At 53.5% G+C, this 24965-nt stretch overlaps 1 protein-coding gene across 3 annotated transcripts in view; it reads left to right on the top strand.

Moving 5' to 3' along the window:
- The window catches only part of LOC140388005 (chemokine-like protein TAFA-5), a 1047435-nt gene that overhangs the window by 711114 nt on the left and 311356 nt on the right, over positions 1–24965 (top strand). The window lies entirely within an intron of this gene.

Genomic DNA, 24965 nt, shown 5'->3' with positions numbered 1-24965 from the left:
ATTTAGCGTGGCCAATCCACCCACCCTGCACATCTTTGGGTTGTGGGGGTGAGACCCACGCAGACACGGGGAGAATGTGCAAACTCCACACAGACAGTGACCCAGAGCTGTGATCAAAACTGGCTCCCCGGCGGTGTGAGGCAGCAGTGTTAACCATGACGCCACCGTGCCGCCCTGTGGAGTCATTGGTAAAGGTCAATGTGGGCAGCTGTGGGCAATAAACAGAAATATGTTATTTGAAATCAAATCTGCCATTCGCATGCTTAATGAGGAGAAAGATTCCAAAGTATGATCGTCACAGAGAAATGCACTAGGCAGTGCCCTGCCAAGAACAGGATTGCAGTCGGCTTTACTAAGAGAGGAGAGACAGCCTATCAATACAGAAGGCAAGGATGATTCATGCTTCAAAGCACCTACTATTCCAGGCAATATTTTTGTGACCTCAGGGGCATGGGTACTAAATTTTAAAATGTACACTTCATCCAAATGGTGCCACACTCCAAGAATATGAGGCTAAGATCGGAATGCTCCGGAAGAAGAATCTTTGATTTTATTTTCTTAAACTTTTCACTCTGATTCATTGCAAATAAATCTTTTTGCTTCATGGTTGGCAGAATTTTAATGTGATGAGAATGATTCATTGAATTTATATGAGGTTAGATACGACAGTATCTTCTGTCAAATACTTGGGGTCGTAATTTTAACTCGCCAGAAAACTTTGATTTCACTCGCAGTCTACCCGAATAGGAACAGAGTTCCATAACGAGGGTGTTTAGTCTGGTGCTTCCTGACTCTCTGAGCACCAATAAACCCCTTGCTATCGAACAGGACTCTGTTCCTATTTGGGTAGATTCGGGAATCAGTGGGGAACCCCCCGATGAAGCCATACTTAGTCCCGTTCCCTGCACTGAGGAACTCCGCTTGCCGAAACTCCTCAGTGCAAGAGGAGATCCAGACGCTAACTTTAAATGCCAGCCGATCCCCCAACGCAACACCCGAACCCCCCCAAAGCCCCAACTCACCAATAAAAGTCCTTGCGGGCTCCCCGTACCTGCACAAGGCACCCCTGGGCCCAATCCCCATCGTGGGAAAAATTCCTGCCTAGCACCCTGGCAGTGCCACCTTGGTGCCAGGCTGAAGAGACAAACTGCTCAGGTAGCATCGGCAGTGCCAGGATGCCACCCTGCCCAGGAGGCAAGCGCCTGGGGCATACAATCCCTCGGCGGCTCCCACAGATGTGACTCTGTCTGGTCCCCGTTTGAGAAGACCAGCACTGAACAGCACTTGCCCATAGTTAGATCCCAACGCCTTGAGTGTTCGTGGGAGCGCATATTAGAGAGGAACTACCTGTCTCACTCTGATATGCAGATTTACTAAAAATGTATCCGCACAAATTGGGCGGGATTCACATCGTGACAAGAAGTCTCCTGGCAGCGACCAGCCACGCCATGCCACGCTGCCTTTCAGGTGTAATCCAGCCGGTGGATCACTCACTTCTTTTGCATTCAGATGTACTCAAAATTAATCAGTACTCGTGATGTCATTCGACATCCAAAGGTGTAATTTAGAATGCGTTTTTCATCAGTCATTAACACTCAATTGCTACCTTTTGACAACCAGTTGCCAACAAAGTGCTCAAAAGACAACAGAAGTGATCATCAAGCATCAAAAGCAATCGTGCGGCATGACAAGCATTCATTAGGCTTCCCCCTCATGCACTCAGCCAAGCCCTCCCTCCTATCCCAACTCAGTTCCTACCCACCTACTCATATCTTCTCTCCTCACTCAGCACCACTCCCTCGTTCATGCTCTCCATCCTATCTCCACTAAGCCCCCAGGCACTCATTAATTCTTCCTTTTCCACAACACCCCAATGTCGATTACGGCACCTTGCCTGGATGTGGGCGAGCTCCCACCCCCTCAACCCCGTGCACATCTCAGGCCTAATGCTAGCCGACTGCCGCCGGACCCAGGACCCTGGCTAGATCTCATCAACCATCTCCCACCACCGCTGAATTGGGCCTGCAGTGTGGACCACACCCTATTACAGTACTGCACCTCGCTCTGGTCCCTCGGCCTTGCTCACTGTTGTTGTTCTGGTCTCCAGGTCTCACTCGCTGCCACCCCTCAGGGCCTCGCACCTTACTTCTTGCCATCACTCACATTCCCGCTGCTCACTGCTCCTCCACCACAGGCTAGTTCTCTCCGCATTTGCTGCAGATTGGATGAGATTATCAGCGGCAAGCATGGGAGAGAAGCATGGATTGGAGGAGCAGTTCCTTACAGAATCTGTTACTTCCACTTGGCAGGGGGCGAGGGGGGGTGGTAACATTTTTCTGATTGTTCACCCCCATGACTGAATTTTTCAGGACCTTTAGGGAGCTTTTTTGAATGTTGCCTGTAACAAAAAGCTAAAAACATGGAACATGTACTTATGAATTACCTCCTAAGTGCTCAAATATTTTATTTCCAGTACATTTTTCTTCGCATGGAATGGGTGGAGGTATTAAAAGCTGCATGTACATGTATGCTCACTCTCATACAGGAATGGGCAAAATGACTTTGCACAATAAACTGTATTCTCTGGTCGGGAATGATGGGGCAATTTTTAAAAGCATTTATCACCTTTTGCTGTAAGATTCAACACTCTCACATTGGAGATATTAACATGCAATTAAGAAGGTATCCACCCCATTACAATATTTAAAAAAGATACAAATTTTTGTAAGGGACAATGAAGAGTGCACACCAAGTTGCAGAGAAAATCAAAACTTACTTTATTTATCACGTTAACTATTATGTACAGCTCTAGTCGTCCGCAGCTGGATCTTCTCTGGTCAGTGCTTGACTGGCCGACTCTATTTATACAAAGACACATGGGGCAGGATTCTCCAATCCCGCGGCAGAGAGTCCACGCCTTAGTAATGGTGTCGCGTTTTACGACAGTGTGAACGGGTCGCTCCCACGACTAATTCTGGCCCCTACCGGGAGCCAGCACGGCGCTGGAGCGGTTCGCGCCACTCCAGCTGCAGATCCCGGCGCGAACTGTGGGAAGCGGGATCCGCACATACACAATTGCGCCGGCGAGGACATGCGCAGTGGCACCGGTGCCAACGCGCACATGCGCAGTGGCCTCCTTCAACGTGCCGGCCCCGACGCAACATGGTGCAGGGCTGCAGGGGCCGGCGCACAGGAAAGGAGGCCCCAAGCCACAGAGGCTGGCCCGCCGGTCGGTGGGTCCCGATCGCGGGCCGGGCCAAATCGGAGGCCCCCCCCCCAGGATCGGACCCCCTCTCCCCCCGCAAAGGCCGCCATCCCACCCTTCCACGCCGAGGCCCCGCCGGCCCAGAGCAGGTTAGAACGGCACAGACGGGACTCGGCTCTTTTCTTACGGCCGCTCGGCCCATCCGGGCCAGGGAATCGGCGGGACGGCCGCGTAGAATGGCCCGCGACCAGCGGCGCGCCAACCACGCCAGCGCCAATGGCGCCGATTCTCCGCTCTGCGTGCTGGCTTCGGGGTGGCGTGGCGCAATTCCCGTGGCCCGCCAGCGATTCTCCGACCCGGCGCGGGGTAGGAGAATGCCGCCCATGAACTGTGTTAAGGGTCCCCCACCCACTTATCATGGGAGCTCATATTGGGCAAGCCCCACAGGGTGGTGGATCATCACTATCCCATAAGACCCATGCGGGATATGATGTTAATATTAAATAGGTATCCCCTCCACACACTTTAATATGCCTAGACAGCTTATGCTTTCATGGATGCTAGACTCAAGGGAGCCCTTAGGATTTTGAAAAGGAGGGATGTGAAGTGGCATAATTGCCAGGAGTCCAATGGGCGACTGTCTTGGAGACGTGATCGATCAAGGTTGTGGAGACGTCTGATTGACGTGCATGAGGTTAGACAAAACATTCATCATTGGGAAAGAAAGGAATTTTTTCAAATCGCAGGTGCAGGGGGAAAGAAAAGCACCCTTTGCAGCCCCACCATTGATTTGTGCACTGTGTTAAACAGTCGACGCTATGCCTGCACGAGAGACGGCACAGTGGCACAGTGATTAGCATTACTGCCTCACAGCGTCAGTGACCTGGTTTCGATTCCCGCCTTCGGTGAGTGAGTGGAGTTTGCACATTGTCCCCATGTCTGCGTGGGTTTCCTCCGGATGCTCCAGTTTCTCCCACAGGCCAAAGATGTGCAGGTTATGTGGATTGACCATGCTAAATTGTCCCTTAGATATGCAGGTTGCGGGGTTACAGGGAAAGGGTGGGGGAGTGGACCTAGGTACGGTGCCGCCCTTTCAGAGTGTCAGTGTTGATGGACTGAATGTCCTCCTGCTGCACTGTAGGGATTCTATGATATGTTCTAGGGACAGCACAGCGATACAGTGGTTAGCGCTGTTGCCTCACAACACCAAGGACGCAGATTTAATTCCGCCCTTAGAATTTGCACATTCTCCCCATGTCTGTGGGGTTTCCTCAGGTGCTCCGGTTTCCTACCACAGTCCAAATATGTTCAGGTTAGGTGGATTGGCCATGCTAAATTGCCCCTTCCTGTTCAAAGGTTAGACGGGGTTACGGGTTGCGGTGGAGTGGGCTCTTTCAGAGGATCGGTGCAGAATCGATAGGCCAAATGGCCTCCTTTTGTATTGTTGGGGTTCTATGATTCTATTCTATGATAACATAATGCATCAGCTGGGACCTAGAAAAATCCATGAAACAATATTATTGTCAGCTGCTGTCATAAACAGGGAAATCTTGTCGTGGTTGCTGAATCTCAGATCTTATTCATGGGGAAAACAATGAACGTTACAGATGAATGCTTCTTAGTGCTTTGCAGGCAATTAAATAATGCCAAATGATCACAAGTGATGTTGTCTGAGTTCTGTGTGATGTCAATTGATGACTAAGGATGTCAAATGTTGGCTAAATGATCATGTTTGAGCGAAGATTTTGTCTTTTGGTTAAATGATTACTTTTGAGTTCTGCTGATCACAAATGAGCATATATAATGTTGGTTCAATGCAAGTAATGTAAAAAAAAACTTCTGGCTGGATCATGGGCCATTTCATTAATAACATTTATCATTTTTTGCTGCAAGATTCGACACTTTTTATTGTGAGTTTTAATCATTTAATATGAAAGTTCATCACTTATAAATTTAATTTTACTATAATTTTAAGAAACAGATTTATCATTCTTTTTATTGGAAAATTCTCAATATAGCTGTTCAACTTGAACATGAATCACCAGACACACCTCCCCTATACAAAACACATACAATGCGAGTAAATTAAATTTCTATCTCATCCAGAGGCTACTCTTCATTATGGTATCTTAGTTGCAACAGCCTACTTAGTATGGGTAAGGACTATAAATGGCCCAAGTTGGGGTCTCTGAATCTTGATGAGTCTGGGTTTGACTAGTCCTTCCTTGCAATGGAACTGCCTCCATTACAGATCCAGCCCTGGAAACCCCATCATACTGTTGTTTCAACTGACACCTGGAACATTACGATGCACGTGCACACTTCTTTAGGTCAGCCGTATTTTCTGTTTCAAAATAGATCCACAAATTGTGGTGCCACCTCTCTTCCTGAAAATTATAGGGGTGGGGTTTGTAGAGGGTGGGGGGGGGGGGGGGGGGGGGCATGCCTCAGGAATCACTGCCTCACCATGTACTGTTTCAATATGGCTGTAACTGAAGTCTTGAATCGTCATGCACACATTTCAGTGAAAACCAACTGCAGCTGCACACACAGCAGGAGTTTGTTTTTGCTTGCTGCCTTCCCTTTAGATATCGGAATCAATGTACACATGCAGTAATTTGTTCACTTCCCCAAAAAAGCAATGGCATTCCTAAATAGGGATGGATATCATACTATGAATGTGAAAATGGCATGCTTCAAATTAATACACTTCAGTGCACTCCTGTTCGCTTTATTTGTTAGTCATTGAAGAAAACTGCATATGCTGTTCGGTTTACTTTTGGCTGACTGAATCTTTATTGCTTGCACAATGATAGTATGACAGGTTGCAGGAAGTATTAAAAGTTAATTAATTTTATTCACTTGGGCATTGTGACTTACGTACATGTTTAATGTGTTCATCACTTTTGCCACATAAAGTTATCTATGTATCAGTGGATATGCCCGACTACTACTAAGTGCTTTTTCACTGAAAGAGTCAGATGGAATGAACGCAGTCTGTGATGCATAGATCTGTCTTCGTGCTGGATTAGGGTTTCCCTTATTGGAGTGTCAATGCCAATCCTTCCTTGAAGTGGGGATAACTAGAACTGGGGACAGAAAATCAATGGCAATCTTGGCAAACGCATGCTACAACTTTGGCAGGTGTCGACCGGCACTGCTGGAATAAACAAGGTTCATGCCAGATTTTTACCTGGTGCCAAAATTTTCTGGGTGACCTGTTGAACACTTTGACAAAGGACCCAGACTGAGGCTTTCCAGATACGTTGACTGGGGGAAGCCCCAATATGCCCCACTGTCTGATCAAGTGACCTCGCGCGATCCTGGAAACTTTGCTGACCTCAAGGGTAGGCACATCATGAAACTTATTAAGAGATATACCATTTCACAGATTTTCAGGGCCAGAATCTTTTGGTTTGTTGTATTTCTTTGTTCATTTTTATAATATGGGATTCCCTTGGAAGGCTTCCATTTATTCCTCATTACTGCCCCTGGGGCGGTGGTGAGGAGTCTTCCTTTTGAAGTTCTTTTGCCGAAGCTGCATCCACAATTTTGTTTGATAACGAGTTCCAGGATTTTGCCTCTGCAACATTGAAGGGGGAGCAGCATATGTCCAATTCAGGATCCAGGGGTGACATTTGGTGTGCTTATAGGTGATAGTGCTCCCATGCACTTGCTGCCATTATGTTTCTCGGTGGTAGATCTGATGGGGTTTGGAAGATGCTGCTGAAGGGGACTTGGTGAATGATGCACACTTCTGCCTTGAGGCACTGTGCTTGAGGGTATGGTATCCATGGTTAGGTTGCAGATGAATATTTGTGTTCTCATACTTGGTTAACCAGTTTGTCAATGGTACAAAATTGTACACGGTTTAGTAATTCGAGGCAAACCAATTGGTTGCAAGGTAATTTTGGTAATGGAATGGGGGATAGTAGCAAATATCCTTCAGTGTGCAATTGGATTCGGAGACCTCAAGGCATGTTTATAATGCAGAGGAACCTCATCAAGGAAGCAGATTAAAAAAGAGAGCACAGTTGATTACTCGTGAAAAGTACATAAACAGTGTGAAGTAAGCAATAGGAATCCGGGAATGTGATTAGATCAGTCAGCCCCTCGAGCCTGTTCTGCCATTCCATAAGATCCTTTATGTATCTTAGCTCCATATCCCCTGATATCTTTACTGAACAAAAGTGCTGGGCAGGGACTTTGGCAACCATGACAGTGCTGGGAAGGAGAGGTAAGGGTGGGGCTGGAGAGACCGAGGCACCCCTTGGGGTGAGGCTCATGCTCTTGCTCCACAGAAATCCACGGAGAAATTGTATTTTCTTCACATATCTTGGCCTCATCTGATGACATTGTGACTCCCTTCTGTCAGCTGGTTCAGCTGCCACTTTTGGAATTCACCTGTCTCATGAGGCTCCGCCCCTTTATTGTCCGAAATATAATTTTTCAAATTTTAACTGACTAGAAATTTTGCAACCTGAGCTGAAACAGATCAAACTGCTTAATCATGCAAGGTCAAGTTCTAACATGAATGTGGCCAACCAACAAATCACCCGCAGGTCAATGTGATGAGAGAGACATTTCCTATAATCCAGACACCCATCAAATCTCGTCACTGTTTTAAAGAATAGACATTAAAAATGCAAAGTACTGAATATTGAAATAATGGCCGGCACAGGCAGACCCACCCAAAACCACTTGAAAATACATCATTGGTGAAGTATCAGTGACACGGGTGATATCAAGCAAAGGGAACATGCTGAAGGTTGCTCCTTCTCTGTCTCTCTCTTTCGGAATAAGAGAGGCTTTCATTTGAGAAGGCAACTCTACCAGAAACCTAATACCAAGCTCTCATAATAATTGCTACATCTGACCACATCCAAGAAACTGGCTTATCTAAATTGGACACAGCATTTAAAATCTACGTCTCAATGACAACCAAAGCATATTTAACCATATTTACCTTTTTATTGGACTCTATCTCCACATTTTCTTTGATACATGTAAGTGTGTGCTTTTGAATCCATATGACAGAATAAGGGCTGAATGCTAGATGTTGCAATTTTAATTTTTTTCTCATGTTTAGTAACGTTTCTCTTTCTTTGACTCAAGACGACCTTGTTTGATTGGCCCCTCATCGGTCACAGCTTAAATGGTTAAATACACAATGGTTTGCAAAAGGTTTAACCATGTGAAAAATAAATTGAAACCTTTGTTGTGACCGCCCAGTGAGTTTGAATAGTGGAGAGCCAGTTCACCTCTTCTCATCTGGGGCGAAATTCTCCGGAAACGGCGCGATGTCCGCCAACTGGCGCCCAAATCAGCGCAAATCAGACGGGCATCTCGCCGCCCCAAAGGTGCGGAATGCTCCACATCTTTGGGGGCCGAGCTCCAACCTTGAGGGGCTAGGCCGGCGCTGGATGAATTTCCGCCCCGCCAGCTGGCGGAAAAGGCCTTTGGTGCCCCGCCAGCTGGCGCGAAAATGACATCTCCGGGCGGCGCATGCGCGGGAGCGTTAGCGGCCGTTGACAGCATTCCCACGCATGCGCAGTGGAGAGAGTCTCTTCCGCCTCCGCCATGGAGGAGACCGTGGTGAAGGCGGAAGGGAAAAAGTGCCCCCACGGCACAGGCCCGCCCGCGGTTTGGTGGGCCCCGATCGCGGGCCAGGCCACCGTGGGGGCACCCCCCGGGGCCAGATCGCCCCGCTCCCCCCTCAGGACAACGGAGCCCGCCCGCGCCGCCGGTAAAGTAGGTGGTTTAATTTACGCCGGCGGGACAGGCATTTTAGCGGCGGGACTTCGGCCCATCCGGGGGGGCCCGCCAACCGGCGTGGTGCGATTCCCGCCTCCGCCGGATATCCGGCGATTCTCCGACCCAGTTGGGGGTCGGAGAATTTCGCCCCATATTCCCACAGGTCAGAGGCTAGGAATCCTGCGGCGAGTAACTCACCGCCTAAATCCCCAAAGCCTGTCCACGTTCTACAAGGTACAAGTCAGAACTGTAATGGAATACTCCCCACTTGCCTGGATGAATGCAGCCTCAACAACACTCAAGAAGCTCAACACCATCCAGGACACGTCAGCCTGCTTGTTTGCCACCCATTTCACAAACATTCACTCCCTCCACCACTGATGTGCAGTAGCAGCAGCGTGTGCCATGCACAAGGTGCACTGCAGGAACTCGCCAAGGCTCCTTAGGCGGCACCTTCCAAACCAATGGCCATTACTACCTATAAGAACAAGGATAGCAGATACTTGGGAACCCCACCACCTGGAGGTTCCCTTCCAAGTCACACACCATCCTGATTTGGAAATATATTGGCATTTCTTCACTGGCGTTTGGTAAAAATTCTGAATTTCCTTCAATAGGCACTGTGGGTGTATCGACACCGCATGGACTGCAGTGGTTCAAGAAAGCGGCTCCCCACCACCTTCTCCAGGGAAATTATGGATGGGCAACAAATGATGGCCCAGTCAGCGATGCCCACATCCCATAAAAATGAATTTAAAAAGCCTCGGTCATGACACTAGGTAAAATGCTGGAATGGTGCCCATTCTGTCATAGGACCGTGATTATTCAATGGCTGCCGTGACTGGAAACCTCCTCCTGCTTGAATTTTGTTATGTAAAACTGAGTGGATGACTGTGGCATAACCAACTCCAACAACTCCACAACCCTTTATTGAAACTTCTTGCCTGCGCTGACGAAAGAATTGATCAGGGATACTATTGCATCTCTTATCCTTTAGATAAAAAATAAACTTCCCCGATATCAAAGACACGCTGTGATATCTTCCATGCTAGTCTTATACATAAAAAAGCTATTGGTGAGTGTTACTGCCCTTAGCAAAACTTCAACCATTTCAAATTGTCCTGATCTCATCTTACAATAAAATTCACCAAGGCTTTGTCAAATTGTTGACACAGCACTGTGGGGCGGGGGCGGGAATCGCGTTGCGCCGGTCGGGGGCCGTTGGCAGTGCCCCCCCCCCCGTTGATTCTCCACTCCGGATGGGGCGAGTGGCCGCCCGCGTCTGGCCAGTCCCGCCGGTGTAAATCAAACAATGTCCTTACCGGCGGGACCTGGCTCTGCAGGCGGCCTGCGAAGTCCTCGGGGACGCGCGGGGTGATCTGGCCCCGGGGGGCCCCCTTCGGTGGCCTGGTCTGCGATCGGGGCCCACCGATCTGCGGGCGGGCCTGTGCCATGGGGGCACTCTTTCCCTCCGCTCCAGCCGCTGTAACGGTCCGCCATGGCCAGCGCGGAGAAGAACCCCCCTGCGCATGCGCTGGGATCACGCTGGAACACGATGGCGCTCCCGCGCATGCGCCAACCTGCGCCGGCCAGCAGAGGCCTTTCGGCGAAGGTTCCAAATACGCCAGCGCCGGTTGGATTCCACACCTTCTGGGCAGCCCGACGCCGGAGTGGTTCACACCTCTCCTCGGCGCCGGTACGTCCCGTCCCGCCGGATAGTGGAAAATCCCGGCCATGGTATTTAAAATAATTATTTTGTCTTGGATAATTATTTTCTGTTGTGCGCTGGAGTGAATTTTGGGAAGGGGTAAGTTGAAATCTGTCAATAAATTTAAAACAGGTATTGAATTGATTGAACACAGAGGATGGATAGCGTGATTTATACTGCAGAGTTTTAATAACAGATGAAGATGTACGGGCTGGATTCTCTGCAGTTCTCCGGGACCCGAGAATCGGCGATTCTGTGGTGTACCCGCGTGGCTGGGGGCCAATTGCCAGAGACCCACCCAACGATCCTCCACTCCTAACCAGCCGAGTTCCTGACGACGTGGTTCTAACCACCTATTGCCGTTTCGGAACCACGGGCGGGATTCTCCGCTATCCGGCGGGGCGGGCAACTCCAGCGGGAAGGACTCCGGCGTCGGGCCGCTCCGAAGGTGTGGAATCCTCCGCACCTTCAGGGGCTAGGCTGTCGCCGGAGTGGTTTGCGCCGTGCCGACCGGCGCGGAAGGGACTCCGCCGGCGGTGCACGAGCGGGAGCGCCAGCATGTGCTGGCATTATCCCAGTGCATGAGCAGGGGGGTTCATCTCCCTGTCGGCCATCCCGGACTGTTACAGCGGCCAGCGCGGAGGAATAGAGTGCCCAAGGCACAGGCCCGCCCGTGGATCGGTGGGCTCCGATCGCGGGCCAGGCCACCATGGGTCACCCCCCGGGGCCAGATCCCCCCTGTGCCCCCCTGAGGACCCCGGAGGCCACCCGCGGAGCCAGGTCCCGCCGGTAAGTACCTGTCGGAACATATGCCGGCGTGACGGGCCGAAAACGGGCAGCCACTCAGCCCATCGCGGGCTGGAAAATCGTCGTGGGGTGGCGCTGCCAACGGCCCCCGACCGGCGCGGTGCGATTCCCGCCCCCGCCAAATCCCCGGCGCTGGAGAATTCGGCAGCCAGCGGGGGCAGGATTCATGCCGCCTCCCGCCGATTTTCTGACCCAGCGGGGGGGGGTCGGAGAATCCCGCCCCTCACGTGATTCAGTCCGCGGCCGCCCTGGTGGGGGGGCTTTATGGGTTGCCGGGGGACAGATCTGTTTTTCATCAGTGTTTTCAATGGTTTATTCTTTGGGATAAGATGGGGGCAGCACGGTAACATAGTTGTTAGCACAGTTGCTTCACAGCTCCAGGGTCCCAGGTTCGATTCCCGGCTGTGTCATTGTCTGTGCGGAGTCTGCACGTTCTCCCCGTGTCTGCGTGGGTTTCCTCCGGGTGCTCCGGTTTCCTCCCACAGTCCAAGGATGTGCGGGTTAGGTGCATTGGCCATGCTAAATTGCCCTTGTGCTACCCGATTTGATCATTTCTACCATACTGATCTCGTCTGTTCCTCAAAGACTTGCTCCCTGTTGTATTTCTGCTATCATGCAGATCCAAACAGCATTCCTAGATAAGCTATAAATGCATGGCTGGAGTTTTTCTTTTGAAGGTTATTAGCTGTGAACTAATAGAAATCAGGAATTGGACATGCACCGGACTGTGCTGCAGAGACATCCATATATCATTCAGCGGCAAACAGCAGAACATGTGTGCACTGGAAGAAATCTGCAAGTCAGCACATCTTCACTCTGTGAATGGAATTATTTGAAACCCTGCTAATAGTTGGCAATCTGTGCTATATGCACAAGGCATGGAAAAAACCTTTGAATTTATTAAAATTGATATTCTGAAATCAGAAATTTTGTTCAACTGAAGTCCTGAATTATCACAGTTGGGTTAACTTGCCCAATTGCTCTTTGGATAAGTTTTGGATGCATCTCCTCAGCTAGTCTACTCTTTTTGCTCATCCAAATCGCAGGTGACCTCTGGGGCGTCATTCTCCGACCCCCCGCCGGGTCGGAGAATGGCCGTTGGCCGCCGTGAATCCCGCCCCCGCCCCCGCCGAAGTCTCCGAAGGGAGAAAAGTCGGCGGGGCGTTAATGGCGCCGCTGCCGCGGAGAATGTCACGGGCCTGCGCAAGGCAGCCGATTTTCGGCCTGCCGATATTCTCCCTTCCGGATGGGCCGAAGTCCCGTCGACGTGATGACCGTTCACGTCGACGTCAATCAAACCTCCTTTTCATCGGCGTGACCCGGTGCTCCAGGCTCACGCCGACCAGCGAGGAGGTGAGTGACGGCCTGGGGGGTTGGCTCTGGGCAGGAAATGGCGTGGCCGCAGACTGATTGCCTGAGAAGAGGTGTGTCTCGGCTTGTGTGTGTGTGCGGCGGGGGGGGGGGGGGTGGTTAGAGTAGGCTGGGCTCCGGGGGAGTGCCGGGAGGGGGTCCGTGCCGGGGTGGAGGTTGTGGAGGGGGTCCGTGCCGGGGTGGAGGTTGGGGGTTGTGGAGGGGGTCCGTGCCGGGGTGGAGGTTGTGGAGGGGGTCCGTGCCGGGGTGGAGGTTGGGGGTTGTGGAGGGGGTCCGTGCCGGGGTGGAGGTTGGGGGTTGTGGAGGGGGTCCGTGCCGGGGTGGAGGTTGTGGAGGGGGTCCGTGCCGGGGTGGAGGTTGGGGGTTGTGGAGGGGGTCCGTGCCGGGGTGGAGGTTGTGGAGGGGGTCCGTGCCGGGGTGGAGGTTGGGGGTTGTGGAGGGGGTCCGTGCCGGGGTGGAGGTTGGGGGTTGTGGAGGGGGTCCGTGCCGGGGTGGAGGTTGGGGGGGGGGGGTCCGTGCTGGGGTGGAGGTTGGGGGTTGTGGAGGGGGTCCGTGCCGGGGTGGAGGTTGTGGAGGGGGTCCGTGCCGGGGTGGAGGTTGGGGGTTGTGGAGGGGGTCCGTGCCGGGGTGGAGGTTGGGGGGGGGGGTCCGTGCCGGGGTGGAGGTTGGGGGTTGTGGAGGGGGTCCGTGCCGGGGTGGAGGTTGGGGGGGGGGGTCCGTGCCGGGGTGGAGGTTGGGGGTTGTGGAGGGGGTCCGTGCCGGGGTGGAGGTTGGGGGGGGGGGTCCGTGCTGGGGTGGAGGTTGGGGGTTGGGGAGGGGGTCCGTGCCGGGGTGGAGGTTGGGGGGGGGTCCGTGCTGGGGTGGAGGTTGGGGCGGGGGGGGGTCCGTGCCGGGGTGGGTGATGGGAGGGCAAATGAGTTGGTCCACCTGGCCAGGTGCCAGCCTCCAACAGTTGGACCCATGCGGTCCATGCCACCTGGCTGGGGGGAGGAGGGGATATGGGCAATGATGACATGTCGTCGTTCCCCTCCCCCCCACCAGGTCGTCATGTTTTCAGATCATCCAGCGATGTTGGCCGCCGTGGTGGCAGCCGCTCATGTCTATGTTGCCCTGGATGAGGAGGAGGAGGAGGAGGAGGAGGAGGAGGAGCGTGCCAGAGAGGCGGCGCAGGCTGCCGCAGAGGGGCAGGCGGCAGCCGCCCAGGCTGGAGGGACACCTGACCGACAGGACGAGGAGGGGGAGGAGGACGTCGCGGCCCCACGGCAACGGAGGCACCCGAGGGCGCCCCGTGTGTACCGGCCCCGGCAGTCATACCAGGACCTCACGGACCGGGAATGCAGGAGGAGACTCCGGATGAGCCGGGAAACCGTGGCACACATCTGCCACCTGCTGGCACACCTGTCACCGCGTGGCACTGGCGGGGGACACCCTCTCCCCGTGTCCGTCAAGGTTACGGTGGCCCTGAACTTTTATGCAACGGGGTCATTCCAGGCACCGAGTGGGGACCTGTCCGGCATATCGCAGACATCGGTGCATCGGTGCATCCGGGCAGTGACAGATGCCCTTTATGCCATGGCGCACCGCTACATCCGCTTCCCCGTGGACCGGGCCAGCCAAGATGCCCGGGCCGTGGGCTTCTCTGCCATTGCCGGGTTCCCCATGGTCCAGGGCGCGATCGATGGGATGCACGTCGCCGTGCGGCCACCTGCAGATAACAGGGCCGTGTTCACTAATAGGAAGGGGACCTATTCGATGAACGTACAGGTGGTCTGCGACCACCGCATGATGATCCTGCACGTCTGCGCCCGTTACCCAGGCAGTGTACACGACTCATTCGTGTTGTCGCGGTCATCCATCCCCGGCATGTACGAGGGACGCCATCCCCGGCTGAGGGGCTGGTTGCTGGGCGACAGGGGCTACCCATTGCGATCGTGGCTGATGACGCCTATACGGAGGCCACGCAATGAGGCGGAGAACCGCTACAATGATGCCCATGTAGCGACAAGGGGAGTGATCGAGAGGTGCTTTGGCGTGCTGAAGATGCGTTTCAGGTGCCTGGACCTCTCTGGGGGCGCCCTCCAGTATCGGTCAGATAGGGTCGGCCGCATCATTGTGGTGTGCTGCGTCCTGCACAACATAGCCCAGCAGAGGGGCGATGTGCCGCAGGCAGAGGAGGGCGGAGTGGAGGAGCAGCAGGAAGAGGCCCAGTCCTCCCCAGATGAGGGGGATGGGGGCAATGGTCAGGGCAGACGGGGTAGACACAGACGGGTGGCTGTCCACCGTTACCGGCTGGCCCAGCGGGCACGGGACAGACTGATAGACGCCCGCTTCACTGACTAGATGGGCGTGGGAATCGGGTAGTATGGCCACAGACCGCACACCATGACAACAGCCGACCACCCACACCCCCCACCCATCCATCCACCCAGCACCATCACCCCCCTCCCCAACCCCACACACCCCACCCGCATGCACACCACCCCCCCACTCCCAATTGCCGATCCACCGGCGGCACAACGGGCCGGGCTCACCCAGTTGCGGGTGGACGCGTGTCTATCGCAGGCCATGGAGAATGATGACAGCCCGCCTCCGATGAGCTCCTGGCTCTACATCGTTGGACTATGTCTGACCCATGGCCACAGTACCACCATCCACCCGGACCATCCCTGCATGCGGCTGTGATACTGCAGCGCACGGTCCCGTCCTCTGCCCGGGGGATGTTGATGGCGGCCCAGGGGGAAGGGGGCAGACTCACCTGGGGCTGAGGTAAGACCACCCCTCACACACACACTTGCGCTCAACGTACATGACACCCCCGCACACTTTGGACAGAGCATAAAGGCAGCTTCGGTAGGTGTAACATTGACTTTAATAACCAAAGGAGTTCATGCACGTGCCCTAGCGCCTAAAACTCATCTGTGCCCTGCACCCGTGCCAACTTACTCAGTGTCTAATTGTTTGGCCTTACGGGCCCTTTGACTACGTCTACGTGGTTCCCCAGACGGTACAGCAGAACTGGAGGTGGACTCCTGTGATTCCTGCCCTCTGACACTGGATCCCTTTGGCGGCCGTTTCCTGGGGCGTCCTGGCCTAGATGGGCCAGGCTGCGGCCCGGGCGACTGGGATGGCGAGCTGCCAGCCTGTCCTGCCCGTTGCCCACCCGATGCACCTGGGACGGAAGGGGGGGAGTCCGAGGTGTCGCGGTGTACCGGGACCTCCCCTACAGAGGGAGCCGGGATGGACCACACCACCTCCTCCTCCCTCGGGGTGCCCGATGGCCCCCAGGCCTCTACATGGGTGGGGGATGCGAACGGACTGGCCATCCGACGCGCCCCCGACATCTGGCGCTGCCAGTCCTGGAGGCCCGTGCTGGTATCGACAGGGGTCTGCAGGTTTGCAGCCATGGAGCCCAGGGGGTTGTCGAACCCTGTCTGCGACAGTGCGACGCCAGCTCGCACATGGCCACTGGCGCCGATGCCCTCAGCGATGGCCTGCTGAGACTGGGCCATGGCCTGCAGAGACTGGGCCATGGCCTGCAGAGACTGGGCCATGGCCTGCAGAGACTGGGCTATGGCCTGCTGAGACTGGGCCATGGCCTGCTGAGACTGGGCTATGGCGTTGAGCGCCTCTGCCATCTGGCGCTGGCACTGGCTCATGGCCTCCTGTGAGAGGGCAGCCATTTCCTGGGCCACAGACGCCGCCTGCACGGAAGGCCCCAGGCCTCGCAAACCGTTCCCCATGTCTGACACCGTCGCACCCATTGCCTCCACCGCGGACGCCACCCGTGCGGTGTCAGCCTGGGTGGCACGCATGACCGGGACCACTCCCAGCTCCTGGACGCGGGTGGACTCCTCCACCTGCGACCGCAGCCGCCGCAAGCCACCCGTCACCCTATTCGCTCGTCTCCGTGTCGGTGGTTGCATCGGATCTATGTGTGGGTGTGGTAACTGCAGGAACCCGGGATCCATCTGGGCGGCAGATGTTCGCTTGGCCTGGGCTGCCCTCCGACCGCCCGGTCCCTCTGCTGCTCCTACCTCCACCTGCTGTACCGGGACGGCTGTGTTGTGCGCACCAGTGAGTGTACCAGACGCCTCATCACTAAAGTGCCCAACCGTGGTGAGTGTTTCTGCGATGGTGGAGGGTGTTGGTGACAGCAGTGGCGTTGTGTCGTGCTCTTCGTCCCACTCTGAGTCCATGGCACTTTGGGGTGGGGGTTCGTCTCCACCCATCCACTCTGAGTCACTGTCCGGTATTTCGTCTTCCCGGGTAGGGGTGTCCTGGGTAGTGCTGTCCCGGGTAGTGCTGTCCCGGGTAGGGGTGTCCTGGGTAGTGGTGTCCCGGGTAGGGGTGTCCTGGATAGTGGTGTCCTGGGTAGTGGTGTCCTGGCTCGGATGTGACGGGGGCCTGTGGCTGCCCCCCTCATCGCTGGGTGGTCGCTCCCGCACGTGACGGGGGTGTCGTCTCCCTGTTGCTCCAGGTCTCTCCGTCTCCCGTGGTCTCCGAGGGGCATCCTGCGGGCGTCGCATGCTGGAGGGTTCGGGTCTCTCCGTCTCCCGTGGTCTCCGAGGGGCATCCTGCGGGCGTCGCATGCTGGAGGGTTCGGGTCTCTCCGTCTCCCGTGGTCTCCGAGGGGCATCCTGCGGGCGGTCTGCATCTGCGGGGATGGGTGCCTGGACGTTTGGTCCTGCGATACACAATGAAGCATGCATGGTTAGACATCAGGCAGTGATCAGGTGATACGGGAGAGGGGGATATAGGGGAGGGGGGATATGGGGACGGGCTGTTGGTGGCTCACTTGCTCGTGGGGCCCCGACCTCTGCATCAGCAACCTCCCGGTCGTCAGGTCCGCCAGCCAGTTCCAGGGCCCTTTCCTCGTGTACGGTCAGTGGCCTCTCATCAGCGGGCCCTCCTCCAGTCCTCACATGCTCCCTATTGTTGTGTGCGCGCTTCTCCTGGGGGGGGGGGGGGGGGGGTGGTGGCAGGGGTAAAAGGCAACAGTGTTAGGCAGGTATATGAATGCACGCCATCGGTTGCGCGTGCATTGCAGAGGTTAAGGTTAGGGCTGGATTCACTTGGGGATATGGGGGATATGGGGGAGGGGGGATATGGGGGAGGGGGGATATGGGGGATATGGGGGAGGGGGGATATGGGGGATATGGGGGAGGGGGGATATGGGGGATATGGGGGAGGGGGGATATGGGGGAGGGGGGAATATGGGGGATATGTGGGAGGGGGGATATGGGGGAGGGGGGATATGGGGGAGGGGGGAATATGGGGGATATGGGGGAGGGGGGATATGGGGGAGGGGGGGATATGGGGGAGGGGGGATATGGGGGATATGGGGGAGGGGGGATATGGGGGAGGGTGGATATGTGGGAGGGGGGGATATGGGGGAGGGGGGATATGGGGGAGGGGGGATATGGGGATATGGGGGAGGGGGGAATATGGGGGATATGGGGGAGGGGGGGATATGGGGGAGGGGGGAATATGGGGGATATGGGGGAGGGGGGATATGGGGGATATGGGGGAGGGGGGGATTTGGGGGAGAGGGGATATGGGGGATATGGGGGACGCTCACCCTGCCTGCTCTGACGAGGTCGTTCACCTTCTTGTGGCACTGGGTGCCTGTCCGTGGTGTCAGGGCCACAGCGGTGACGGCCTCTGCCACCTCCCTCCACAGACGCCGGCTGTGGCGTGGGGCAACTCTGCGGCCGTGCCCGGGATACAGGGCGTCCCTCCTCTGCTCCACCGCATCCAGGAGCGCCTCCACATCGCGTGACTCGAACCTCGGGGCTGAGCGACGGCCAGCCATCAAGTCGGGTGTTGCGGTCGGCTGTTCCGGTCGGGTGGGGGGGGAGCTGCGCGGCCTTATGAGCCGTCACGCCGTGCAGCGCGTATGACGCTGCACGGCGTGAACCACTGCGCAAGCGCGGATCCCGTTACGTCGCTGCTAGCCCATTTCGGGCCGCAGACTATCGGCCCATTTTTATGACGTGACGCAAGTGGGATTTGCGCCGTTTTTTGCGCCGATCGGCGGCGTTTCCGCCGATAACGGAGAATTTCGCCCCTGATCTGTACTGATTGCCGTATGACCTCTGCGATAGTGCATATGTCAGCTTCTCCTGTGCGCTTTTGTTTTGGGTGAACTTTGTATTTGCCAATGAAAATTCACGAGCTTGCAAAACAGAAAGGTACCTGATGTTTATGGTTCCTGAAGAGCTCAGGAAACAAATGCTGTGACTAATGGTACTGTTGTATTGAATTAACATGTTTGGTAAATCCTGATTGCTTCATAATAATTAATCTGTCATTTTCTGTTCTTTGCGAGACACTAATTAGGCAATTTATGTATGCAATGTAAGCTGCCTGATTCATTGTTGGCCTTTGAGACTCCCGCACAGTCCCAGTGTGACTTGTAATCTATAAATTGTAATCTTGAACTCTGGTGACATTTGGTAATTGACCATAATCAAATCATTCTTGTATATTTACTTTACCATTCCTTCTTTTTAAGCATGTCTTTAGAGCGGAATTGGACATAAGAGTGCTTTTCCTCACTGCTCATGGCACTGACTCTTGCAGAGGTAAATCTTTTAAGGGTACCAAAATTCCTCCGATATCCTGCCCAATGGTTGTTCTTCATGGGTGAACTCAGTGATTGTCAATATGTTACTCAGTTCTGGTAGGACAACTGGCAATACTGTTCTTAACAATGAATCTGTACTATACAGGGATTTCTGAGTCGTGATCTAAAGTAGAAATTGTGGTGAATTTGTCACTTAGGTGACCTGGGACCAGACATAAAAGTAGCACACGTTTCCTGCTCTACCTGAATATAGCAAAGCACCATCTGACAAAAGGTAATTTGATCCATCAAGGTCGCTCCATAAGAATCCATACATGATGATACAATGGCCCTATGATCCTCTACTTTAAGCCTCTCACACACACAAACAAATTAATACGTAACAGATTAGTTGAGATCAGCTTTCAATATACAATGAAAATGGAACAGTGAATGCCTCTGGTCTGTAAAGATTAGTGCCACTCACAAATGCATTAGGAGACTTTTATAAAATGAGATTTTATCAGTCGTTAGCAAAGAAGATCAAATAAATCAGCGTTACAGTGATGCTAAACTGTTATTAAACACTGGCTATGTTTCAGCTGGAGTATTTTGTTTAATTCTTGGCACCATGCTTTAGCAAGGATGTCTAGGCCTTCGTGAGTATGCAGAAGGGATTTGGCTTGGCATGAGGGACTTCAGGGGCCGGATTCGCCGCCCTGCCGTGCCACATTTCTACCTCGCCATGCCGGCAGGATGCTCCATTACGCCGGCTGGTCAATGGGGTTTCCCATTGTGGGGCAGCCCCACGCCGTCGAGAAACACCCGGGCGACGGCAAAATGGAGCATCCCACTGGCTGAGAATCCCGCCCCAGATGTATGGAGAAGATGGGGTTGTTTACCTTAGAGCGGAGATGAGGAGAAAATCGATTGAGGTTTTCAGACTCTTGAACAGTTTTATTAGAATAAGTAAAGAGAACATGTTTCCAGTGACAGAAGGATTGTTAGTCAGAAAATAGAAGAGGATTTAAGGGGCTCTATTCTCTGCCCCGCCACGCCACATTTCTGCCCCGACCATCCGGCGGGATTCTCCGTTACGCTGGCCGGTCGATGGGGTTTCCCAATGTGGGGCATCTCCAAGCCGTCAGGAAACCCCCGGGCATTGGCATAATGGAGAATTCCGGCGGCGGAGAATCCCGGCCAAGGTGACTGGCAAAATGACCAGAGGTGACATGAGAAAACTTTTTATGCAGCAAATTGATAAGTTTTGGAATTGATCAAATCTGGAAGGCTGGTGGAAGCAGATTTAACAGTAATTTGAATCAAATGCTTGAAAGGAAACATTTACCCAACTGTGGAGAAAGAACAGGGGAGGGGTGTGGGACAAATTGGATGGTTTAACAAAGAGCCAGTTCACCTATGATTGGCCAAATAGCCTGCTTCTCTGCTGTCTGATTCCATGACTACTTGGGATCTCGCTACCAATGATGAGTTTAGCTGAAGGCAATGTGCCAATGATGGGTTTGTTTCGGATCAGTAAGCCAGTGACAGTTTGGCCAGAAATTAGTCTGCTGGTCATGCTCTTACCTGAAATCAGGGCACAAGTGAGGGTTTACCTGAGATTGGTGAATCAGTGATAGGAATGCAATGATGACAGGGTTGCCCAAAGTGAATGTACCAGTTACAGGTTGTGGTGGCTCGAGACATCCACTGGAGGCTTCTAGTAGTTAACAAGGGGTTTATTGATGAAAGGCAAAGGCAAGTAAGTAACAGGAACGGAACTCAATAGAACAGGTCTAGTCACTTCGGCTCTGGGGTTCACACTGCCTGGGGTCCTGCTCCCAGCGTCACATGCAAAATCCCTATTGGCTGGGGTTCACATGCCCCCACACAATTGGCCCCAAGCTGGTCGCGTGGTCTGTCAATCCCACTCCCTTAAAAGGGCCGCACAGGTTTATTGTGAGATCAGTGTATTCCTCACAGATTTATCTCAAATTATGGATTTGTTTGTATGCCATCAGCGCATCACAGACAATTTTATTTCTGGACATAATTTGACCTCTGTCTGTAGAATAACGGCATTTATGTCTGCAGGTGTTTTTATGTCCTTCAGTGGAATCTATTAACCTTCTCAAAACCTTTCAGAATTTTGAAGACCCCTGATTCCAACCCATCATCCCAACTGACCCTTGCCCTTCTTTGTTTAAGAAAAAACAATCCCTATTTTTCAGATGTTTCTTCAGAACTACAACTCTAACAACTTATTTGGTCCTGCCATGAAGGTAACTCAAGTCAAGATTAGGTTAGTGCTTGACTTCTCTGTCAACATACTTGATGAAAAACATGTTGGTTTGCAGTGACTTAAGGAATCATCTCACCCATTTTCAGTCGAGTTCTGGCAACTCTTATTAAACATACTATTACCGTATTAGAGATCGGCTCAGCAATGATTTTCCAGGTGCGCATCAACAGGCAAGTGTTTTGCCAGTGCAGTAGAGATTTTCTGCTGATGCTTTGCCAGGTAGTTTGTCAAACTAAACGAGGCATTGCTGCCAAATCGGGCATCTTGACAATCATTTTTTGACTGATATTACTCGTTATATATTGCTACCAAAAATCCATTGACACACTTGTGGCAACCAGTATATACTGAAAATAGCATTTTCAGTATAGTTTACAGGGATAGCAGGTTTGGATTAATGCGAGTTAAGGATAACTGGAGACACTGTCATAAAGCATGGCGCAAAAATTATTCCTTGTTTCTGGGGAAACGTAAATGGTTAAAATACATGATTTCAAACCGAAACATTATAATTGTGTAAAAGAGTTAGGTGGGCAGCCTAATCATCCCATATTTCCCAGCATTGACTCTGAATATTGATGCTGATTGCAGGATTAATTTGCCAATGTGCTACCCTTTTGTTCTTCCTTGTTGCTTCTGAACCGAGTGACATGGGAGTTGGCAATTCAAACAGGTGAGCGCTGGGCTAACCAAAAGTGTATTTTTGAACTGCTGATCTCATTATTAACTAAAACTTTTTAAAAAGACACCCTATAGCACCGTCAATATGACGCAAGGCAGATTGAGGTAATGTCAATTGAAGGCTTTATTAGGCAGAACTTAATCCCCAGCAGCGTGGTTACAGAATGCAACTGCTGAGGGAAATGGAGAGAAAAACTGGGTTCTTATACCGGCATTTCTGGGTGGAGTCCAGTAGGTGGCAGATCCTATCAGGACCTGGCATCCCTCCACCAATAGCCTGTCGACACGTGGTGTACCGTATTACCCCTAATACATACCACCACATTCACCCCTTGTTGAAAAAAAACCCGGCGGGATGGTGGTTCGCATGGTGGTAGAGGTTTACAGAGTCGGTACTGTGCCGTAACTTTAAACAAAACACAAAATTATCGCTTCAACTGGGCCAACGGGCCAAACAGGGTCGGCATGATGCCATAACTATAACAAGACACAATAACTGAAAACGTTGAGAGTTAAAGTGATTCGATGAGCAGGATGGGCGCCCTGGTCGTCCTTTCCGATCGTCTCGGGCGTGGTGGTGATGGCGCTGGCTCGAGTCCCGTCGACTCTGGGAGCGTAGCGCTGTCCCCTGTGTCCTTACTCCTGGGCGGGTATGGGAGGAGAACCGAACCCCCCGGGAAGGGGGTGGCTGCGGGATGAACCGGCGGGAGTGAGGAGGTGGTGATTGGCATTGGGGGGGTGTGGGCAGCTCCAGCGGGCGCCAGATCTCGCAGGGAGACCATGTCCTGTCGCCCATCGGGGTACTCCACATAGGCGTATTGCGGGTTGGCGTGAAGGAGATGCACCCGTTCCACCAACGGATCTGACTTGTGCGCCCGCACATGTTTCCGGAGCAGAATGGGTCCCGGAGCTGCTAGCCAGGTCGGAAGTGGCGTTCCAGAGGAGGACTTCCTAGGAAAGAGGAGGAGGTGCTCGTGAGGCGTTTGATTCGTGGTGGTGCACAGCAGGGACTGGATAGAGTGAAGGGCATCCGGGAAGACTTCCTGCCAGCGGGAAATTGGGAGGCTCCTAGACCGGAGGGCCAGCAGGACGGCCTTCCAGACCGTTCCATTCTCCCTTTCTACCTGCCCGTTCCCCCGGGGGTTGTAACTGGTCGTCCTGCTCGAGGCTATGCCCCTGCTGAGCAGGAATTGACGCAGTTCGTCACTCATAAAGGAGGACCCCCTGTCGCTATGGATATAGTCGGGGAAACCGAACACTGTAAAAATGGTACCGAGGGCTTTAATGACCGTGGACGCGGTCATGTCGGGGCAGGGGATGGCGAAAGGGAAACGGGAGTATTCGTCAACGACGTTCAGGAAGTACGCGTTGCGATCGGTGGAGGGGAGGGGGCTTTTGAAATCCAAACTGAGGCGTTCAAAGGGTCGAGAGGCCTTAACCAGGTGCACTCTATCTGGCCTGAAAAAGTGCGGTTTGCACTCGCACTGCGCAGATCTGGCAGTTTCTGGTGACTGTTCGGACGTCCTCGACGGAGTAAGGGAGGTTGCGGGCCTTAAGGAAGTGGTAGAAACGAGTGACCCCCGGGTGGCAGAGGTCCTCGTGGAGGGCTTGTAGACGGTCCACTTGTACATTGGCACATGTGCCGCGAGATAGGGCATCGGATGGCTCGTTCAGCTTTCCGGGACGATACAAGATCTCATAATTGAAAGTGGAGAGTTTGATCCTCCACCGCAAGATCTTGTCGTTCTTGATCTTGCCCCGCTGTGCATTATCGAACATGAAGGAAACCGACCGTTGGTCAGTGAGGAGAGTGAATCTCCTACTGGCCAGGTAATGCCTCCAGTGTCGCACAGCTTCCACTATTGCTTGTGCCTCGTTTTCCACTGAGGAGTGGCGGATTTCTGAAGCGTGGAGGGTTCGGGAGAAGAAGGCCACGGGTCTGCCTGCTTGGTTGAGGGTGGCCACCAGAGCTACATCCGATGCGTCGCTCTCGACCTGGAAGGGGAGGGACACGTCGATGGCGCGCATTGTGGCCTTTGCGATATCCGTTTTGATGCGGCTAAAGGCCTGGCATGCCTCAGTCGTCAGGGGAAAAGTAGTGGACTGGATTAGTGCACGGGCCTTGTCGGCGTATTGTGGAACCCACTGGGCGTAATAAGAAAAGAAGCCCAGGCAACGTTTCAGGGCTTTGGCACAGTGGGGGAGAGGGAACTCCATGAGGGGGCGCATGCGTTCAGGGTCGGGGCCTATCACTCCATTACGCACTACGTAGCCCAGGATGGCTAGATGATCGGTGCAGAACACGCATTTTTCTTTGTTGTAAGTGAGGTTCATGGCGTGAGCGGTCTGGAGGAATTTTTAGAGGTTGGCGTCGTGGTCCTGCTGGTCGTGGCCGCAGATGGTGACGTTGTCGAGATACGGGAACGTGGCCCGTAAACCGTGCTGGTCAACCATTCGGTCCATCTCTCGTTGGAAGACCGAGACTCCGTTCGTGACGCCGAATGGAACCCTTAAAAAGTGGTATAACCGCCCATCTGCTTCAAAGGCAGTACAGTTGCGGTCACCAGGACGG

This window comes from Scyliorhinus torazame, chromosome 13, assembly GCF_047496885.1.
Source record: "Scyliorhinus torazame isolate Kashiwa2021f chromosome 13, sScyTor2.1, whole genome shotgun sequence".
NCBI lineage: Eukaryota > Metazoa > Chordata > Chondrichthyes > Carcharhiniformes > Scyliorhinidae > Scyliorhinus > Scyliorhinus torazame.
Note: the sequence above shows the minus strand (reverse complement) of the source record. Positions and strands in the feature narration are given on the sequence as shown.